This window comes from Anomalospiza imberbis, unplaced genomic scaffold, assembly GCF_031753505.1.
Source record: "Anomalospiza imberbis isolate Cuckoo-Finch-1a 21T00152 unplaced genomic scaffold, ASM3175350v1 scaffold_680, whole genome shotgun sequence".
In the NCBI taxonomy this organism is placed as follows: domain Eukaryota; kingdom Metazoa; phylum Chordata; class Aves; order Passeriformes; family Viduidae; genus Anomalospiza; species Anomalospiza imberbis.
The window spans coordinates 31081-50515 of NW_027100294.1; the positions used below are offsets into that span (position 1 = coordinate 31081).

The 19435-nt window shown below is 56.5% G+C and overlaps 1 long non-coding RNA gene across 1 annotated transcript; it reads right to left on the reverse strand.

The window, feature by feature from the left end:
* Positions 1 to 17331: 17331 nt before the first annotated feature.
* On the reverse strand, positions 17332 to 18262 carry LOC137467563 (uncharacterized). Its single transcript, XR_010995555.1, has 3 exons — positions 18091 to 18262; positions 17687 to 17836; positions 17332 to 17498 (listed from the first exon to the last, which is right to left on the reverse strand). It is a non-coding gene; the product is annotated as an uncharacterized lncRNA (long non-coding RNA).
* Between the last annotated feature and the right edge of the window lie 1173 nt (positions 18263 to 19435).

Below are 19435 nucleotides of genomic sequence, written 5' to 3' on the forward strand. Positions count from 1 at the left end.
TTTTCTTTCTCCAGAGCATTCTGAGGGGGACACTCTGCTGTGAATATTCATGAGAATACTTAAAGTAGGCAAGTGAGGAGATGGACATATTAGTTATATTTGAGGAAGAAACTGTAGCCTTGCTTTCATCATATTGACCTCTGGTAATTTGCCTACCGGACTGAAAGAATTTAGTTAGGTGGGGTATAGGATGAAAAGGATGGCTGCTGGCTAGGGTTATGGGCGCTCTGTTCTGTGCCATACACCTTGTTTGACCTGGGCAAATCATTCTCCTTTAGTTTTCCCACTTGTGCTAAATGTGGATTGTAATTACCCACTTCACTGAGGAGGGCATGTGGCTGAAATTAATTAATGTTTATAATGTACTTGGTTTTCCCGATGAGGTTTGTAGCCGTGTTGCTGAGTACAGTCATTTCTGGGTTTTGGCTTGTGTGTGTGCATGTGGGGTGCAAAGATTGGCTCCAGCAGAAAGGGTAGTAAAATACAGTCTTAAGAATAAAATTTCTTGGCACTTACATAAATGCAATTAATTCCTAAAGATTTTAAAGCATGAATACAGCTGATGCTGGCTTTCCTACTGCAATGTCACTGCTCTGTGGAAAGCAAGAAGGTAAATAACAAGGCAGAAGGCTTCTGGTATTTTTTAATGGGAGCCAGAAAAATACTGGACCTCAAGGATAGCCCTTGGAGAAAAGAATTCTTTAGGACACTGAGCATAGCTCGCCTGAAATCTGGTGGGCTTGTGAAAAATAAAATCACTGTAACTTCTGGGAAGAAACTGAAATCCTGATCGAGCCTTAATTGCTTATTTTACAGTATGGTAGTAAGTGGAAGATGTTATCAATCATACCAATAGATAGAGAACAAATACTTAACACAGGGCAGACAGAGAAATACTCCCGGTGTCCTGGGTTTCCACATCATCCCTTCCTCCTTTATTCATGATACACAATTCACAAAGTTCAATTGTGACATTTGGGTCTTGGCCAGTCCTTTTCTGTAGGGTATTTAGTGTTACACTGAGCAGCCAAAGCTGACATATTAGCATTGTCAGCCTTATTTCACAGTATCCATTTTTAATTCTATCTGAAAAATGTATAATCATGTTATATTTTTTATATAGCTGTTATTAATGACAATAATAATAAGAATATTATATTTCACTTGCACAAATGAACCTGAGCTCAAGATTTAAACCTTCCTCTGTCCCTCCATGTGGGAGCATTCCAAAACCAATTCTTCCTTCTGTTGGTGCTGTTTCCAATGTGCCATTAAGAAAATTCTCCCTCATCTTCCCAAACCCACAAGTTCTTTTCCTTCTTCCATATGCAATTTTTGGATGCATTTGAAGACATTCAGGGGTTCAGCCTCTATTAACCGAGTGCCCCACTGCTCACAGGGTGCTCTGACCTCAGCCCACTCCAGAGGCAGGGAACTCCAGGGAAGGGCTTCCCATCTGGGAATTTCTGATGGGACTGATTCCTCACATTTACATTTAAAAAGTGACATTTTGTTGTGATCTGGCCAGACTGTGCCAGTTTTGTTTCCCCAGTGGGCAGGGTCAGCACCAAAGACACAGACACCAACTGAAGGACTCAGTGTCATTGACTGTAGCTCAAAGCAGCAAAGAATCACAAAAGGAGCAGCTCAGCAATGCACCCAGCCAGCAGCACCAGAGATTGCAGCAGTGATTAAGAAAGATCCAGCCCCAGTTACCCTCAGGCTTTACCATGCCCCAGATCCACACAGCAGCTGGGGAAGCTGTCACAGCCAAGGGCTGCAGAGCCACTCCTGGACACTGGGAATTCCTGCAGGTGCCTCCAGCCACAAGTGAGGCTCCAGCCTCGCTGGGAGAGGGCCCAGCTCTGACAGCGCTGAATGAACAAACTGACAGCGCTGCTGGTGCGGGAACATCTGGTTTCATCCTCCTCCTGGGTTCCTCCCAAAGCCTGGCCAGGGCCCAAGAGGAACCAAGGGAGGTGACTTTGACCATTCAGCCCCAGACAAGGCCAGATGTCAGATTTCATGGCCTTGTCTGGCTTCTAAACACAGAAAGGTCAATCCATGTTTCACTAACGAGTGGATACATCGATCACAGCGCTAATGACCATGCATATTTCATTAGTGAGCAGATACAAAGATAACCTTTGGTTGGAAGGTTCATCCAGAGGCCACCTTTGGCTCAGGGCCTCACTCAGGGCTGTTGTCCAGGCCTTGGCACTTCAGGGACGTGGTTTAGTGCTGGGCTCGACACTGCTGGGTGACCAGCTGGACTGGATGAGCTCAGAGGTCTTTTCCAACAGAAAGGATTCTGTGATTCCATAATTCCATCTGCTGCATTCAGCCAGGTCCATGTTAGCAGCATTCATTTGCTCACAAAGTCTCCTCAGGCCCAGCTCTTGAGGCCTGAGGCTTCAGCTCCTTCAGCTCCTGGTGCTCAGCCGCTCGTGCTGAACCAGACACTCGGAGAGAAGAGCACAGTCCATCCAATTCCTCCTCGGACACGGAGAGGGGAGGCTGTGGAAACAGGAGCAGTGTTTGGTGTGGCCTCCTCTCTGCCCTGCACGCCTTTCAGCGCTTTGAACCAGCCAAGAGCTTTCTCCAAGAGTGCAATGGAGCAGCTGTTCCTGCTGCCGGGTCTGGCTCTCTCCAGTCTCTGACCTTGCCTGCTTTTGTCCCTCTTGCTGTGCCCTCTGCTCCCCCAGGGCTCAGTGGCTGCTGCCCAGGACTGTGGGACTGGCACAGATCCCGTGGTCGAGACCCTCCTTTCTCTGTCCTTGGAGCTGCCTGGGCACAGCAGCCTTTTCCATCTGGAAGCTCCCCATGGACAGGGAGTCCCCAGCTCCGCTCCTTGCACAAGCTCCAGGAGCCCAGGGCTGCCATCTCAAGTCCCTGCTGGCCCTGGGGGCTCCCAGGTGCCTCAGGCTGCTGTGACACCGCTGCACACGGGAGGCAAGAGTGGCCAGGGCTGTGCTGAAAGTCAGCTCCACGTGCTGCTGCTGCTGCTGCTGGGGGTCATTTGTCCAACCCTGGCCCAGAGTCAGGGATCAGATCCAGGCCCTGCTGCTGCTCCCTCGGGATCAGCCCCACTTTGGGTGTTGCTGTCAGGGCCAGCAGAAGCGGTGGCTGGAGCAGCGGGTGCTGACGGTGCCCCAAGCCCCGGGGCTGGAGGGGTCCCTGGGCTGGGGCTGGCAGGGAGCTGCTCCAGCCCGGAGTGCACTGCTGAGTGCTGTGCTCTGGGGCATGGGCTCCCCGCACAGGGGACTGGACTGGTGTGCCACAGGAGACAGAGAAGCTGCAGCTTCAGCATAACTGAGGTGGGTGCGTGGGCTGGGAAGAGTGGGGAGGCTCAAGGGGATTCACTGAGCTCATCCTCCTGCAAGGACGAGGAAAAGGGAGTGGGGACTCAGCAGTGAGGAGAGCTGAGGGCTGGAGAGCAGCTCTGAATGACACTAAAATCCCACTGGAGCTCTGAGACATTGCTGCTCCTCAGCCAGTGACAGGATGAGTCCCTAAGCCTGGGGCTCGGCCTTCCTCATGGTGAGGGGCACCAAGGAAGGCGACAGTGTGATGGAGACTGCCATGGGCTGGGAACTCACTGGGGGACAAGAGGGAGCAGTTGGGAAGTAAAAGGCAGGTGGGGGAGAGAACAGTTCAGAGAAGGGCTGAGCTACAGCTTGAGCAAGCTGCAAAATGTCATTTGGGGTCATCCCAGATTGATTTCATTTCAGAAGTGATTGAACAAGTTTAATTTTTGGGTGGTGTCATGTTTGTCCTTGGAGGTGTACACTCTGCACACTTGAGCTGTGTTGCTGAAATGCTCCAGCAGGTCTGTGCTGCAGGTCACCCCATTTCTTCTTTGGCTGATTGGGGCCCGGTGCTGAGCTCCAGCAGAGCCCTGGCAGAGCCCAGAGCAGCCTCAGCACCCGCAGAGCCCGGCTGCAAGGAGAGAAACCAGAAAGCGCCCGTCAGCTGAAGGCTCCTGTCCCCTTGTCCCAGCCGCCCGCGGTGCCCAGGCCATGCTGGCCGTGCCCAGAGCTGTGCCCAGAGCTGCCCATCCCTGCTGCCTTTGGGAGCAGAGCAGGAGGGCAGGACATGTGCCCAGCCTGCAGCCAGCCACGGCACATCCAGCCCTCAGCAGCTGCCCAGAGCAGGATGCTCCTGTGCTCGCTGCCATCTCCCCAAAGCTCTGATCCCACCATGCCAAGCAGACAAGACCCACATCACGCTGGAAGAAAAGCTGGTCCCAAACGATGTCCTCAGCCTTCTCCAAGGGCACGGCCCATCCACGCCACAGCTGCTCCCAAGCACTTCCCCATCCAGACTGGACCCCACCTGGAACGCTTCCTCTAGAAAAACACACAACAAATTATTGAAAATAGATTACAGACAAAAAGGGGAACAAGAAAAAAGGTCAAAAATCTTATCTCTGTCAGGGGCTTGAGGAAGGCCCAACCCCTGCATGCCAGGGAAAAACCCACCCACAGGTGAGGGAAGCCCAGGCTATCTCCCTTCCCCCCTGCACTGCCCCCCAAAATAACGGTGATCCCAAGCAAACAGGGGCAGTGGAGCAGCCCAAGCCCTTCCTTGCCTGCAAAGCAAAGCAGCCCCTGCACAGGTTCTGGAGTCCCACCTCTGCTCCCACCATGGGGGTTTGTTTGTGTCGGGCTGGCTGCCCCAGCCCCAGCCCGGGGCACGGTGGGTGCTGGGGCTGTTGGCAGGGCCAGGAGCCCACTCCCATTTTATCAGCACCCCAGCCCATCCCCCCAGCCCTGCCAAAAGCAGCCTGGCAGCCGACTGAAGGAACAGCTGCATCCGCCCCAGCAAAGGGGGGAACCTTTGGTTCCTGGCCAGGCTGTGCAATGCCCAAATCTGGGAGCATCCCCCTGCGTGTGGACTCATCTGCACATTCCCTGTGCAGCCTGGCTTTGGAGAAGGTGCCAGAATCAAAGTCCATCATCCTCAGCTGCCGGTGACCAGGTGGAGGAAGAGGTTGTCATCCTTGATGTCATCCTCCGTGTCCCCAGCAGCAGCAGCCCCACCTGGTACAGCTTCTCCAGGGGCTCCTTCTCCTTCCCTGGGGTGAGCCCAGGCTGTCAGGGTTCTGCCCAGGGCCCCAGCTGTCAGGGAACCAGGACAAGCAAAACCAGCTCGGATGGTGGCCACCAGTGCTAGGCAGAGCAGCTGAGCTCCAGCACAAGGGCTGCGTGTTCCCATCTGATGACCCCTGGGCAGTGACACAGGCAGGACAAAATGTCTGGGTTCCTTTGCTTCTCATTGCCAAGGCATGTGTGGAGCTGTAACTTACCAGGGCCTTGCATCAAAGCGTGCCTGTGGCTCTCTCCCTTCTTCTAGGGCAGATCAATATCCTGCAGCCAGGGATCACAGAACAGCTCTTCTAAAGAGGGCCTGTCCAAGTCCAGCATGGATAAACACCGCCTGATCAGATCTTGGCACTCTGGGCAGAGAAACCAGAAACTGCCGGTCAGTTGGAGAAGGCTCCTGTTGGCTTTGCCCCACTATTCCCGTGCCCAGGCCATGCTGGATGTGCTCAGAGCTGGGCCTAAACGTCCCCATCAATTCCCTGTTTTGGAGGAGAGCAGGAGAGCAGGACATGTGCCACCTCCTCAGCAGCTGCCAGAGCGGGATGCTCACGAGCTGCTGCTGTCTCCCAGCACTGGTATTGCCCCCGTGGCCAGAGATGAGGATCCACCTTGAGAGAGCCGTTGTGGCAGCGAGAGTTGATGGTCCCAGCTGATGTTCTGGCTCCTCCTGAAAGGGTGCTCCCCGCAGACCATCTGGTGCAGCAGGATGCCCAGGGACCAGATGGTAGCTGGCTTGCCGTAGTACCAGCCAAAGTGGGTCCATTCTGGTGGGCTGTATGACCGTGTTCCTATGGAATACAGATGGGGTTCGTCAGGGGGACGCTGCTGCTCCCTGAGCCTGGCCCCAGCATCCCTGGGTGTGTGGGGGCTGCCCCAGTGGCACACGGGGTTTCTGCCCTCTCGCCAGCACCTGGGACTTGTGTACAGACTCGGGGATGGAAAAGAAGCCACTGGTGCTGGAAGAGGGCAGCAGAAGTCCTGTCAAGGCCCGACCATGACGGGAACAAACCCACTCATTGCTTGGGAAAACCATGCCCTCATCCTCCCTGCCTGCACTGCCCCAAAAACATTATGAATCCAAACCAAACCAGGTGAGTGGAGCAGTCCAAGCCCTTTGTCACCTGCACACCAAACCGGCTGGGACACAGGTTCCGGCCCCCCTCTCTGCTACCCCCACCCATGGGTGTTTTGTCAGGCTGGCTGCTCCAGCCCCAGCCCCAGTCCTGGGCAGAGTGGTGGGCAAAGGCTGCCAGCAGGGCTGGAAGCTGGCTCCCCACCCAGCCCTGCTCAAAAGCAACTCAGCTGAAATCTCAGTGCCATGAAGGGCAGCAAAAGGGAGAATCCCCGCTGCCACACCCAGCTTGGGCTGTGAGGTGTTGGGCCATGAGATGACGGGACTGAGAGCACACCCCTGCGTGGGCTCACCTGCAAAACGAGTGTAGGCTGTGTCTTGCAGGTAGGTGCCGCAGCCAAAGTCAATCAGTTTGGCCTGCCCGGTGGCCAGGTCAACCAGGATGTTCTCTGGTTTGATGTCTCTGTGCAGGACCCCGCAGCTGGTGCAGTGCCGCACGGCCTCCAGCACCTGGCAGAACAGCTCCCGCGCCAAGTCCTCAGACAGGAACCCCCGTTCCTGAATGAAATGGTGCAGGTCCTGGCAGCTCTCCGGGCGTTCCAGCACCATCAAGACGTCACTGGGGAGCTCCTTCCACTCCAGCAGCTGGACGACCCCGGGGAAGCCAGTGGACACCTTGGCCAGCAGCACGACCTCCAGGGGTGCGCTGGTGCCGTCGGGCTGCAGGAGGAGCGCGATGCCGTCAGTGGGGCTGATGCCGTGCCGGGGGTCGGGAACCCCTCACCCGGCCCGGGATGCTCTGCGCCTTGCGCTGGCCCCACGCCTGCTCTCCCTCGAGGTGTCCTGGTGGCTTCCAGCCTGCCGGGCCTCGGCTCATCCCCGCCCAGCTTCTGCCGCTGGCCCCGCTCACTCACCAGCTCGCCCCAGTGCCGGACGCGGTTCCTTGGCACCCTTTTGATGGCCACCTGCAAGCCAAGAGCAGCAGCGGGCTGAGCTCGCCACCTGCCCTGCCCAGCCCCATGCTCCCCCTCCTTCCCTCCTCCTCCACCTCCTCCTCCTCCTTCTTCCCCTCCTACCCCTCCTCCTTTCCTTCCTCCTTCTCCTCCTCCTCCCCCTCCTTCCCTTCCTCCTCCACCTCCTCCTCCTCCTCCTCCTCCGCCCCCTCCTCCTGTGCCCGCCGCCGGCCCCACCGCTCACCGGGGCGCCGTCCGAGAGCCGCGTGGCTGCGAAGACGCTGCCGAAGCCGCCTCTGCCCAGCAGCAAACCCAGCCGGTACCGCTCCTTCAGGCCCTGCTGCGACTTCCCTGCGGGCGGGACGTGGCTGTCAGCGCTCGGCCCGGGGCCAGGAGCGGCCCCCGAGCACCCCCCGAGCGCCCCGGGCCGGCCCTCCCCAGGCGTTCTGTCCCTGGAACGGGACAGCGGCGGCTCGGGGCCGGCGGCCGCGGTGCCGAGCGGCGGAGCTCGGGCCGGGGAAGCCGCAGCGGGGGCGGCGGGAGCGGCCGCGCCGCATGTGTCCTCAGCGGGGCCCGGGAGGAGCCGGGGCCGGGGCCGGGACTGGAGCCCACGTCGGGGCCGGGGCCGGGCTCGGGCCAGGCGGAGCCAGAGGGCGGCAATGCCGCCCCAGCCCCAGGCACTGATGCCCGCCCAGCAGCGCCACCGCCAGCACGCCCAGAGCCGGGCGGAGGCGAGACCCCGGCGGGATGGCCGGGGACGGGGACGGGGACGGGAACCAGGGCGGGGACGGGGCCGGTGACGGGCTGGGGACATGGCCCAGGCCAGCAGGGGAGAGGGAGACTGGGAGAGGAGGGGACACCGTGAAAGGGAGAGCAGGAGAGGGTGCGGGACAGCGGGAGAGGGAGAGGAGTGCGAGGGGGTCGATAGACTATCTGCTTTCGCTGCTGCCGCTGCTGCCGCTGCTGCTGCCGCTGCTGCTGCCGCTGCAACTGAAGCTCCGGGGCCGTTTGTCCCCGTGTCCGTTTTTCCGTTGCCCGCTCGCCCCCGCGCCCAGCCCCCCGCTCCCCAGGGGCAGCCCCTGAGCCTGTCCAAACACGGGAACTTTGCCCTGTTCAGCCCAGACCCAGAGTCTGGACTCCTGCACAGGGGCATAGGTATCCCCTTGAGCGCTGCTGTGCCTTGTCCCCGCTGAGGATCAAACCCCATCGGAGCACATTCCCTGAATGCAGAATTTGTACCTTACCCAGGCACTGCACTTACCTCTCCAGCAATGATTAAAAAAACAAAAAAAAACCAAAAAAAACCCAAAAGAAAACAAACAAAAAAAACAAAACGAAAATGGGGAAGGCAAACTGTGAAACTGTGTGTAGCTCATGGTATTTTACAGGGTCTAAAATTCGCCAAGTAATGAATCTTAGAGATGAGATCTATTTGGATTAAGGGGATGGAGCAGTAGTTCAAGATGGAACGGAGGAGCATAAAAAAAACAGAGAAAAACATCTTCAGTTGTTTCTTGCCATTTTCATTTCATTCCTTAAAAGCTGTTTCAGTTTTCCCAGAATCTTCTCCACACTCCTGTTTGCTCTTTCCAAGAACCTTTCCTGGAGAACGAGGTGCAGCTTCTGTCACAAGATGTGCCACCAGCTGCAGTTTCTCTTGGCTTTCCACAACGTGTGTGCAGCTCAACTCTTGCAGCATAGCAGGGCAAATGTTTGAAGGATTTGACAGCTTGTTCTTTCTTTTCCTTGTGGGCTGGGCAGTTGTGCCATTGGTAAGGTTTTCATTGTTACTGTTTTACCCTAAGAAACCATGAGGGGGTACCAGGAATTGTCAGGGAATGCAAGCCGGACTGAATGCAGAGAAAGAATCTGCAGAGCCTGCAGCCAGAAATGGAGAGCTGTGTGATAATCATTGCAACATCCCCATGGGCATCTTGAAAGTGATCTAGAAGATGAAAATGCTCTGACAGAGGGCATTTGTTTCTGAGTTCAGTGTAGAGGATTCCACATCTAGTGCATTGGTTCATAAATCAAGAGTTCAGTCAGTTCATGGAAAGCACCAGAACAAGCACTAGGACTGGGACACACTGGGAGCCACTGGAAATGTGCTGGGGGTAACTGGGACCACGCTGGGGGCAACTGGGGACAAGGGTGAGTGACTGGGGCCCTGCTGGGAGAGACTGGGATCATACAGGACTCATACAGGGATCGTACTGGGAGTGACTGGGACTAATTTAGGGGCAACTGGGAGAACTGGGAAAACACTGGATGGCACTGGGAACAACGGGGACAGCGCTGGGGGCAAATTGTATCATAATGGGGAGTGACTGGCAGCAACTGGGCTCCTGCTGGGAGCAGCCCCTGGCGGCCCCGGGAGCCCTGCACCCCTTTCCTGGCCATGCCGGCCCTCCAGGCCCCAGAGCCCCCTTTTCCTTCACCCAGAGACCCCCTGGACCCCTATTCCTGCCTTTCCTAGCGCCCAGCCCCTCCTTTCCTCAACACCGAGGACATCCGGGACCCCTATTCCCAGCCAGCCTGGGTTTTCCCACCTTTTGCTGGGAATGGGGACACCGGGGACCCTTGCAGTCCTCTTTGCTGACGATAGTGACACAATTAAGCTCGCCCAAACTCCTCCTAAGCCCCCAGTGGGGATTCCTGGGAGTTCCCCTGTGTTCCCCCTTTCCCAGGACTTTGGGGGTCCCCCTGACCTGTCCGTGCACCCCCAGATTTCTTCCACAGCCCCCTGTGATGGTGGGGGTGGGGGCCGAATGCTGGTGCCCCCCTGCCTGCAGCAGATCCAACGGTGAGGGGAGTTTGGGGGGGTCCCTGAGCATTTGGGGTCCCCTGGGTTTTGGGGTGACCCCCGGGCCCCCCAGGATCTCCCTGAACACGCTGACGCTGCCCGTGCGCAGTGAGAAGGTTCATACCCGGCACGGGGTCCCAGCTCAGTCACCGGCATCGCCCAGGAACCCCCAAACCCTCCTGGGACCCCCAAACCCCCCGGGACACCTCGACCTCCCCGGGACCCCAAAACCATCCCTGGGCTGTCCAAAAACTCCCCAAGACCGCAAAAACCCCACACAGACACCCCCCAAACCCTCCCAGGACATCAAAATTTCCACAAGACCTCCCAGCACGCCCCAGACCCCCCTGAGAAGGTTCGGTCCTGGCAGGGGTTCCCCATCTCTGTCACCAGCAGGTACCCCAAACCAGCCTTGGGTTCGCCCTGGGATTGCCCAATCCCCCCCTTTGGGAATCCCTAAAACCCCCCTGGGAATCCCCCCAAAATCCACCAGGACCCGAAAAACCCTGGAGATAGACAAAACCCCCCCAGGAATTCTTCAGGGAAGTTTATACTCAGCACGGGGTCCCCATCACCATCATCGGCATACCCCCAGATCCTCTCGGGACTCCCAAACCCTCCTGGGACCCCCAAACCCTCCCAGGTACCCCTAAATCCTCCCAGGACTCCCAACCCTCCCCGGGCTCCGCTGCCAGAATCAGCAGGAGTGGTGTTGGCCTCTTCAGGGGAGTTAGAGTGGGACCCGACCAGAGCGGGGGCCCTTAAACCCCAAAAATCCACCCTGGGGGGCAAAACATCCCCTACAGCGGCTTGGAGTGAGTCCCCCAGAAAAATGTCACTTAAAGCCGTCATGATCACCCCTGAAAAGGGGCTTGTGGGGCTGTGGCCCCACAAACACCTGAAAATGGGGAGGAAAAAACACCATTGGAGTGGTGAGGTCCCCCCAAAAATCCTTAAAAAGAGAAAAACTCCTCTTCAGAGGGGCCTGAAGACCCTTCAGGGCCCTCGAGGAGGGACAAGATCCCCTCCTCTGCTGGGGCCTCTCTGAGCCGGGAGCTCTCCCGTTGGCTGCCCTCGGGGGAGCCCCGAACGACGGCGGCTCCTGGGCTGAGCCCCCCTCAGCCGGGGCTGTGGAGGGAACTGGGGGGGCTGGGACGGGGCCTGGGGGTCCTGGGGTGACCTGGGGGAGCCTCAGTGGGTCCCACTTCCCCCTGTGCCCCCTCTCCCACCCCCTTCCCATTGTTCCCCCCAAACCTCCGCTCCCCCAGCTGGGTTTGGGGGTGCTGCTACCAACACCCTGACCCACAGCGTGTCAGGTCGTGTTCTGACTCTGTCAGCAGTTTGTTTTTTTTGTTTGTTTGTATTATTGCAGTTATCTTTTAAGTTTTTCTAGTAAAGAACTGTTATTCCTATTCCCATATCTTTGCCTGAGAGCCTTTTAATTTCAAAATTATAATAATTTGGAGGGAGGGGGTTTACATTTTCCATTTCCAGGAAGGCTCCTGCCTTCCTTAGCAGACACCTGTCTTTTCAAACCAAGACAGATTTTGGTGCCCAACCTGCAGCCCGAGGGCATCGAGAGGAAAAGGGAATAACAGTTCTTGAGGAACCTAATTTTTGTGTGCTGCTATAGAAACCTCGTTGAGCGACACCATGTGGTCCAGCTTGCCCTGGTTTGGGTAGCAGCACATGGTTGTGGCTGTGCCAGTTCCCCCACCGACCTCCAGCCCTGGGAACCTGGAGCAAGCGGAAAGCACAACTTTGCAAATGCTACCTGTGCCTTTAGCAAATGGAAAGAGAACTGGGGTGTGAAAAATAAAGCTTGTTTATTTTCAGAAAAACAGCAAAGAAAACACAGAACACATTTACATTGTAAGAATATTTGTAACAACAACTATCTATGGAACGTATATACCCAAGAACATATCTAACAAAAGTCTATGAAACGTATTTACAGAAGCCAAATGAAGCCCTAAAACCTATAGCCTAAAGACAACAACAAACTCCACAACGTATGTACAAAAGGGTGGCATCTCTGTCCGGGATCTCCATCATCCTTGAGGAAAAGCAAGAGGCACAGTCACTCCAATCAGGCAGAGAGGGCTCTTCCATGTGCCCCCAGGCTGGCCCAGCAAGCACAGCACAGGCTGGGGATGGCCACCAGAACCCAATGCACCGGGTCCCACATCCCTGAGCAGGGACCACCCAGCCCAGTCCCAGCCTGGCAGCAGGGGACCCGCTCTGCCTGTGGGGACCACATGCCTGTCCTGCTGCTGGTATTGCTCTTCATCCCAAGATCATGGCCTCTTCCTCATCTTTCTCATCAATGTCCATGTCCTCAAGGTACTCTTCCATTTCCACGTCCATCTCCTCTTCCACATCTACCTCCATCTCTTCTTCACCACTCTCTTCTCCATCCACTTCCATCTCCTCCTCTGTATCCATCTGCAGGTCCACCTCCATCTCTTCCTCTCCACTCTCTTCTCCATCCACTTCCATCTCCTCCTCTGTATCCATCTCCATGTCCACCTCCATCTCTTCGTCTCCACTCTCTTCCCCATCCACTTCCATCTCCTCCTCGGTATCAATCTCCATGTCCACCTCCATGTCTTCGTCTCCACTCTCTTCCCCATCCACTTCCATCTCCTCCTCTCTATCAGCCTGCATGTCCACCTCCATCTCGTCCTCTCTCTCGGTGACAGCCTGCAGAGATAGCAACACCTCAGAGTGGGGTCCCTGTCCCACCCCATCCCCACAGAACTCCAGCCCAGCCAGGCAGCTGGGGGGTGTCCACCTCCATGGAATGGCACCGTACCTTCCTCAGGACAAATGTGAGCATCCTGCAGGGACGGATGACAAAATCCAGGCAACAGTGAGCTTTCAGGACTGATGGGAGCATCAGGGCGCAGGTGACGAGAAGGGTGACAGGGAGCATGGTGAAGGGTGAGCTGGCACGAGGGCTGGCACAGGGTGGGCTGACACAAGGGCCAGTGGTTGTGTTGTGCTCTTTGCTGGACGCTGGAGGTTCCATCTGGAACATCACATCTGTGACATCACAGTGGATCTAAAGAGCATCTTGTTCCAAGCTGAGCAATCTTTCCCAGCCCATGCTGCTCACAGCCCTGTTGCCAAGGATGGGGCATCCACAGCCTGGGCCAGTGCCTCAACACCCTCCGTGTAAAAGAGCAGCTTCCTCAGATCCAACTTCAATCAGCCTCCTGCAGTTGAAAGCCATCCCCCCTTGTCCTGTTGCCACGGGCCCGGCTGAACACTGTCCCCGTCTTTCCTGTGGGACCCTTCCAGTCCTGCAGAGCTGCAGTGAGGCCTCCCCAGTGTCTCCTCTTTCCAGGCTGAGCATCCCCAGCCCCACTTGGACAGCAGTCAGGTAGATCAGGGGGAGTCAAGGCTGAAGTCAAACAGCATCAGGAACTGAGAGGTGGAAGCTTTAGGCCCAGGTTTGCCTCTATAATAACAGTGGAGGGGAAGATGGTGGGACACTGGCTCTGTTCTAACCGGTGAATATTTTCTTTTTTTTTTTTTTCCTTCTTTTCTGTCATGCTGATGCAGGTGTTGCTGTTTGCAAGGAAGCTTGGCACAATGTCCATTGTCTTCTCCATTTGTGAAACACCGAGCAGAGTCTGGGCAGGCTGATGATGCAGAGCAAAACCTGCAAATACATCGGTGATCCTGAGCCTGGAGGATGCAGCTAAACCCGGCCAAAAATAATTTCTGGAAAGTCAAGCCTGGTTTACATTTTCTTGAGTTTGGCTATTCCTGAACCGAGGGAGGGAGCTTTCTGGGGAGGGGGTACCACAGGGGTTCCCCTCCCCCGTTTTTGGGGGGTCTCCCATGGTGCCCCCTCCCCAAAAAGCTCCGCGGGCCCCCTGAAGTGGCTCCTGTTCCACCGGCTGGTGCCCCCTGATCCAGGACGGCCCCTGGTGAGTCTGGGGGGCTCAGGGGGGATTATGGGGGGATTTTGGCGGCATTTATGGGCTTTGGGGGATTTTGTTGGGAGATTAGGGGGAATTATTGGATTTTGGAGAGAATTACTGGGTTTGTGGGGTTATGGGGGTTTTGTGGGATTTGATGATTTTGGATTTTAGGGATTTTTTTAGGGTTTTGGCGTGGTTATTTTTTGGGGGGTTTATTGAAATTTTTGGGAGGTTTTTGTTTTTTTTTTTAATTTTGGTGTGTTCCACTGGGATTTTGTGGGATTCTTTGGTGTTTAGGAGTTTTTTATTGGGATTTTTGCGGGATTTTGGGGGGGTTTTAGAGGAATTCTGGGGGGCTTTGGAGTTGTCCCAGGGTGTGGGGAAGGGCCGAGAGGCACCAAAATCTGCTTTAAACCCCTGAAAGTCCCAATAAACCCCATGAAATCGCAATTAAATTTCACAAATTCCCATTAGAACACCCTCAAATCCCAATAAAAGCTCACAAAATCCCAATTAAACCCCACAAATCCCCCCCCAAAAATGTCTCCAAAACCACAAGAAGCCCCACAAAATCCTCACGAGACCCAAAGAAATCTTGGCAACACCCAAAAAAACCCACAAACCCCCCCCAAATCCCCACTAAAATTCCTAAAAAACCCAAATCCCCAAAGAATCCCACTAAATGCCCCCACAATTCCAATAAAATGCCTCCAAATCCCCTAAAAATCCCAATAAACCCCAGAAATAATTCCAGAGGATCCCACAAAATCCCCACAAAATCCCAGTAAAACCTTCCGAACTTCAAAAGAAAACACAAAAAATTTCAATTAACCCCCAAATACCCCCAGGAAAACAACTTCCCACTCAAAGCACCAATAAAACCCCTCAAACTCCAAACTCCCCAAAATCCCCCAACTGCCTCCAAACCCAATAACTCTCCCCAAAAATCCCAACAATTCCCCGTAAACCCCCAACACGATTCCCCAAAGCCCAAAAAAGCCCCAAATGCCCAAACCCCTCCCGAGCCCTCCCTGGTCCCTCCCGGTCCCGCCCAGGCCCGTCCGGGGCCGCGGCCAAAACTGCCCGGAGCGAGAGCGGAGGTCCCGGAGCGACCCCGGAGCCGATCCCGGGCTCGGCCTCGGGCTCGGCCCCTTTGGGGGATTTTGGGCCGAACCGGGCAGGTTTAGGGTGGGCTTCAGATCCCTTGCGGGGATCCCGAGCCTTTTCGGGTGGATTTTCAGCCCCTGTGGCTGATTTGAGGCCGAATCTGGTGGGGTTTAGGGGGGATTTCAGACCCCTTTGGATGATTTTAGGCCCATGGGGGTGGGGCTGGGGCCATTTGGGTGAGTTTAGGAAAAACTGGGCCCATATGGGTGAATCCTAATCCTGTGTGGGTGATTTTAGGTCCCTTTTTTGGGTGTTTTGGGCCCGTTTAAGTAGGATTTTTTGCTTCTTTGGGCAATTTTAGTTTGAACCAAGCCTTTTTAGGGTGATTTTAGGTCTTCTTGTGTTGGTGTCAGGGACATTTTGGTGATTTTAGATACCTTTGGATGATTTTAGGCTGGACCAGATACTTTCAGGGTGGATTTTAGTCACATTTGAAAGATTTACGGGTGATGTTAAGCCATTTCTTGAGGGTTATAAAACACCTGGGGCAGTTTTAAGCCCCTTGGGTTGGATTTTAGAGCCCTTTGGATACTTTTAATCCCATTTGGTTGATGTCAGGCCGAACCATGTGGATGTAGGCTGCATTTGATGCCCTTTTGGGTGATTTTGGGTCAAACCGGGCTTTTTTAGGACAGTGCGTCCCCTTGGCCCCGGCCCTTTCCCCTCACGGTTCCGCCCTTTCCTCGCTCCTTTCCCCTCACGGTTCCGCCCTTTCCTCGCTCCTTTCCCCTCACGGTTCAGGATCTGGGAGCGGGGGAGGAGGAGGAGGGAGGGAGGAAGAGGCGCAGCGGCAGCAGGGAGCAGCCGGAGGAGAGGAGGGAAGGAATCGCGTGGCCCTGGCGCGACAGGATGAGTCCCTAAGCCTGGGGCTCGGCCTTCCTCATGGTGAGGGGCACCAAGGAAGGCGACAGTGTGATGGAGACTGCCATGGGCTGGGAACTCACTGGGGGGCAAGAGGGAGCAGTTGGGAAGTAAAAGGCAGGTGGGGGAGAGAACAGTTCAGAGAAGGGCTGAGCTACAGCTTGAGCAAGCTGCAAAATGTCATTTGGGGTCATCGCAGATTGATTTCATTTCAGAAGTTATTGAACAAGTTTAATTTTTGGGTGGTGTCATGTTTGCCCTTGGAGGTGTACACTCTGCACACTTGAGCTGTGTTGCTGAAATGCTCCAGCAGGTCTGTGCTGCAGGTCACCCCATTTCTTCTTTGGCTGATTGCAGCCCGGTGCTGAGCTCCAGCAGCGCCCTGGCAGAGCCCAGAGCAGCCTCAGCACCCGCAGAGCCCGGCTGCAAGGAGAGAAACCAGAAAGCGCCCGTCAGCTGAAGGCTCCTGTCCCCTTGTCCCAGCCGCCCGCGGTGCCCAGGCCATGCTGGCCGTGCCCAGAGCTGTGCCCAGAGCTGCCCATCCCTGCTGCCTTTGGGAGCAGAGCAGGAGGGCAGGACATGTGCCCAGCCTGCAGCCAGCCACGGCACATCCAGCCCTCAGCAGCTGCCCAGAGCAGGATGCTCCTGTGCTCGCTGCCATCTCCCCAAAGCTCTGATCCCACCATGCCAAGCAGACAAGACCCACATCACGCTGGAAGAAAAGCTGGTCCCAAACGATGTCCTCAGCCTTCTCCAAGGGCACGGCCCATCCACGCCACAGCTGCTCCCAAGCACTTCCCATCCAGACTGGACCCCAGCTGGAAAGCTTCCTCTAGAAAAACACACAACAAATGACTGAAAATAGATTACAGACAAAAAGGGGAACAAGAAAAAAGGTCAAAAATCTTATCTCTGTCAGGGGCTTGAGGAAGGCCCAACCCCTGCATGCCAGGGAAAAACCCACCCACAGGTGAGGGAAGCCCAGGCCTTTCTCCCTTCCCCCCTGCACTGCCCCCCAAAATAACGGTGATCCCAAGCAAACAGGGGCAGTGGAGCAGCCCAAGCCCTTCCTTGCCTGCAAAGCAAAGCAGCCCCTGCACAGGTTCTGGAGTCCCACCTCTGCTCCCACCATGGGGGTTTGTTTGTGTCGGGCTGGCTGCCCCAGCCCCAGCCCGGGGCACGGTGGGTGCTGGGGCTGTTGGCAGGGCCAGGAGCCCACTCCCATTTCATCAGCACCCCAGCCCATCCCCCCCAGCCCTGCCAAAAGCAGCCTGGCAGCCGACTGAAGGATCAGCTGCATCCGCCCCAGCAAAGGGGGGAACCTTTGGTTCCTGGCCAGGCTGTGCAATGCCCAAATCTGGGAGCATCCCCCTGCGTGTGGACTCACCTGCACATTCCCTGTGCAGCCTGGCTTTGGAGAAGGTGCCAGAATCAAAGTCCATCATCCTCAGCTGCCGGTGACCAGGTGGAGGAAGAGGTTGTCATCCTTGATGTCATCCTCCGTGTCCCCAGCAGCAGCAGCCCCACCTGGTACAGCTTCTCCAGGGGCTCCTTCTCCTTCCCTGGGGTGAGCCCAGGCTGTCAGGGTTCTGCCCAGGGCCCCAGCTGTCAGGGAACCAGGACAAGCAAAACCAGCTCGGATGGTGGCCACCAGTGCTAGGCAGAGCAGCTGAGCTCAGTACAAGGGCTGCGTGTTCCCATCTGATGACCCCTGGGCAGTGACACAGGCAGGACAAAAATGTCTGCGTTCCTTTGCTTCTCATTGCCAAGGCATGTGTGGAGCTGTAACTTACCAGGGCCTTGCATCAAAGCGTGCCTGTGGCTCTCTCCCTTCTTCTAGGGCAGATGAATATCCTGCAGCCAGGGATCACAGAACAGCTCTTCTAAAGAGGGCCTGTCCAAGTCCAGCATGGATAAACACCGCCTGATCAGATCTTGGCACTCTGGCAGAGAAACCAGAAACCGCCGGTCAGTTGGAGAAGGCTCCTGTTGGCTTTGCCCCAATATTCCCGTGCCCAGGCCATGCTGGATGTGCTCAGAGCTGGGCCTAAACGTCCCCATCAATTCCCTGTTTTGGAGGAGAGCAGGAGAGCAGGACATGTGCCACCTCCTCAGCAGCTGCCAGAGCGGGATGCTGACGAGCTGCTGCTGTCTCCCAGCACTGGTATTGCCCCCGTGGCCAGAGATGAGGATCCACCTTGAGAGAGCCGTTGTGGCAGCGAGAGTTGATGGTCCCAGCTGATGTTCTGGCTCCTCCTGAAAGGGTGCTCCCCGCAGACCATCTGGTGCAGCAGGATGCCCAGGGACCAGATGGTAGCTGGCTTGCCGTAGTACCAGCCAAATTGGGTCCATTCTGGTGGGCTGTATGACCGTGTTCTATGGAATACAGATGGGGTTCATCAGGGGGACGCTGCTGCTCCCTGAGCCTGGCCCCAGCATCCCTGGTGTGTGAGGGCTGCCCCAGTGGCACACGGGGTGACCGCTGCCCTCTCACCAGCACCTGGGACTTGTGTACAGACTCGGGGATGGAAAAGAAGCCACTGGTGCTGGAAGAGGGCAGCAGAAGTCCTGTCAAGGCCCGACCATGACGGGAACAAACCCACTCATTGCTTGGGAAAACCATGCCCTCATCCTCCCTGCCTGCACTGCCCCAAAAACATTATGAATCCAAACCAAACCAGGTGAGTGGAGCAGTCCAAGCCCTTTGTCACCTGCACACCAAACTGGCTGGGACACAGGTTCCGGCCCCCCTCTCTGCTACCCCCCACCCACGGTGTTTTGTCAGGCTGGCTGCCCCAGCCCCAGCCCCAGTCCTGGGCAGAGTGGTGGGCAAAAGCTGCCAGCAGGGCTGGAAGCTGGCTCCCCACCCAGCCCTGCTCAAAAGCAGCTCAGCTGAAATCTCAGTGCCATGAAGGGCAGCAAAAGGGAGAATCCCCGCTGCCACACCCAGCTTGGGCTGTGAGGTGTTGGGCCATGAGATGACGGGACTGAGAGCACACCCCCTGCGTGGGCTCACCTGCAAAACGAGTGTAGGCTGTGTCCTTGCAGGTAGGTGCCGCAGCCAAAGTCAATCAGTTTGGCCTGCCCGTGGCCAGGTCAACCAGGATGTTCTCTGGTTTGATGTCTCTGTGCAGGACCCCGCAGCTGGTGCAGTGCCGCACGGCCTCCAGCACCTGGCGGAACAGCTCCCGTGCCAAGTCCTCAGACAGGAACCCCCGTTCCTGAATGAAATGGTGCAGGTCCTGGCACCTCTCCGGGCGTTCCAGCACCATCAAGACGTCACTGGGGAGCTCCTTCCACTCCAGCAGCTGGACGACCCCGGGGAAGCCAGTGGACACCTTGGCCAGCAGCACGACCTCCAGGGGTGCGCTGGTGCCGTCGGGCTGCAGGAGGAGCGCGATGCCGTCAGTGGGGCTGATGCCGTGCCGGGGGTCGGGAACCCCTCACCCGGCCCGGGATGCTCTGCGCCTTGCGCTGGCCCCACGCCTGCTCTCCCTCGAGGTGTCCTGGTGGCTTCCACCCTGCCGGGCCTTGGCTCATCC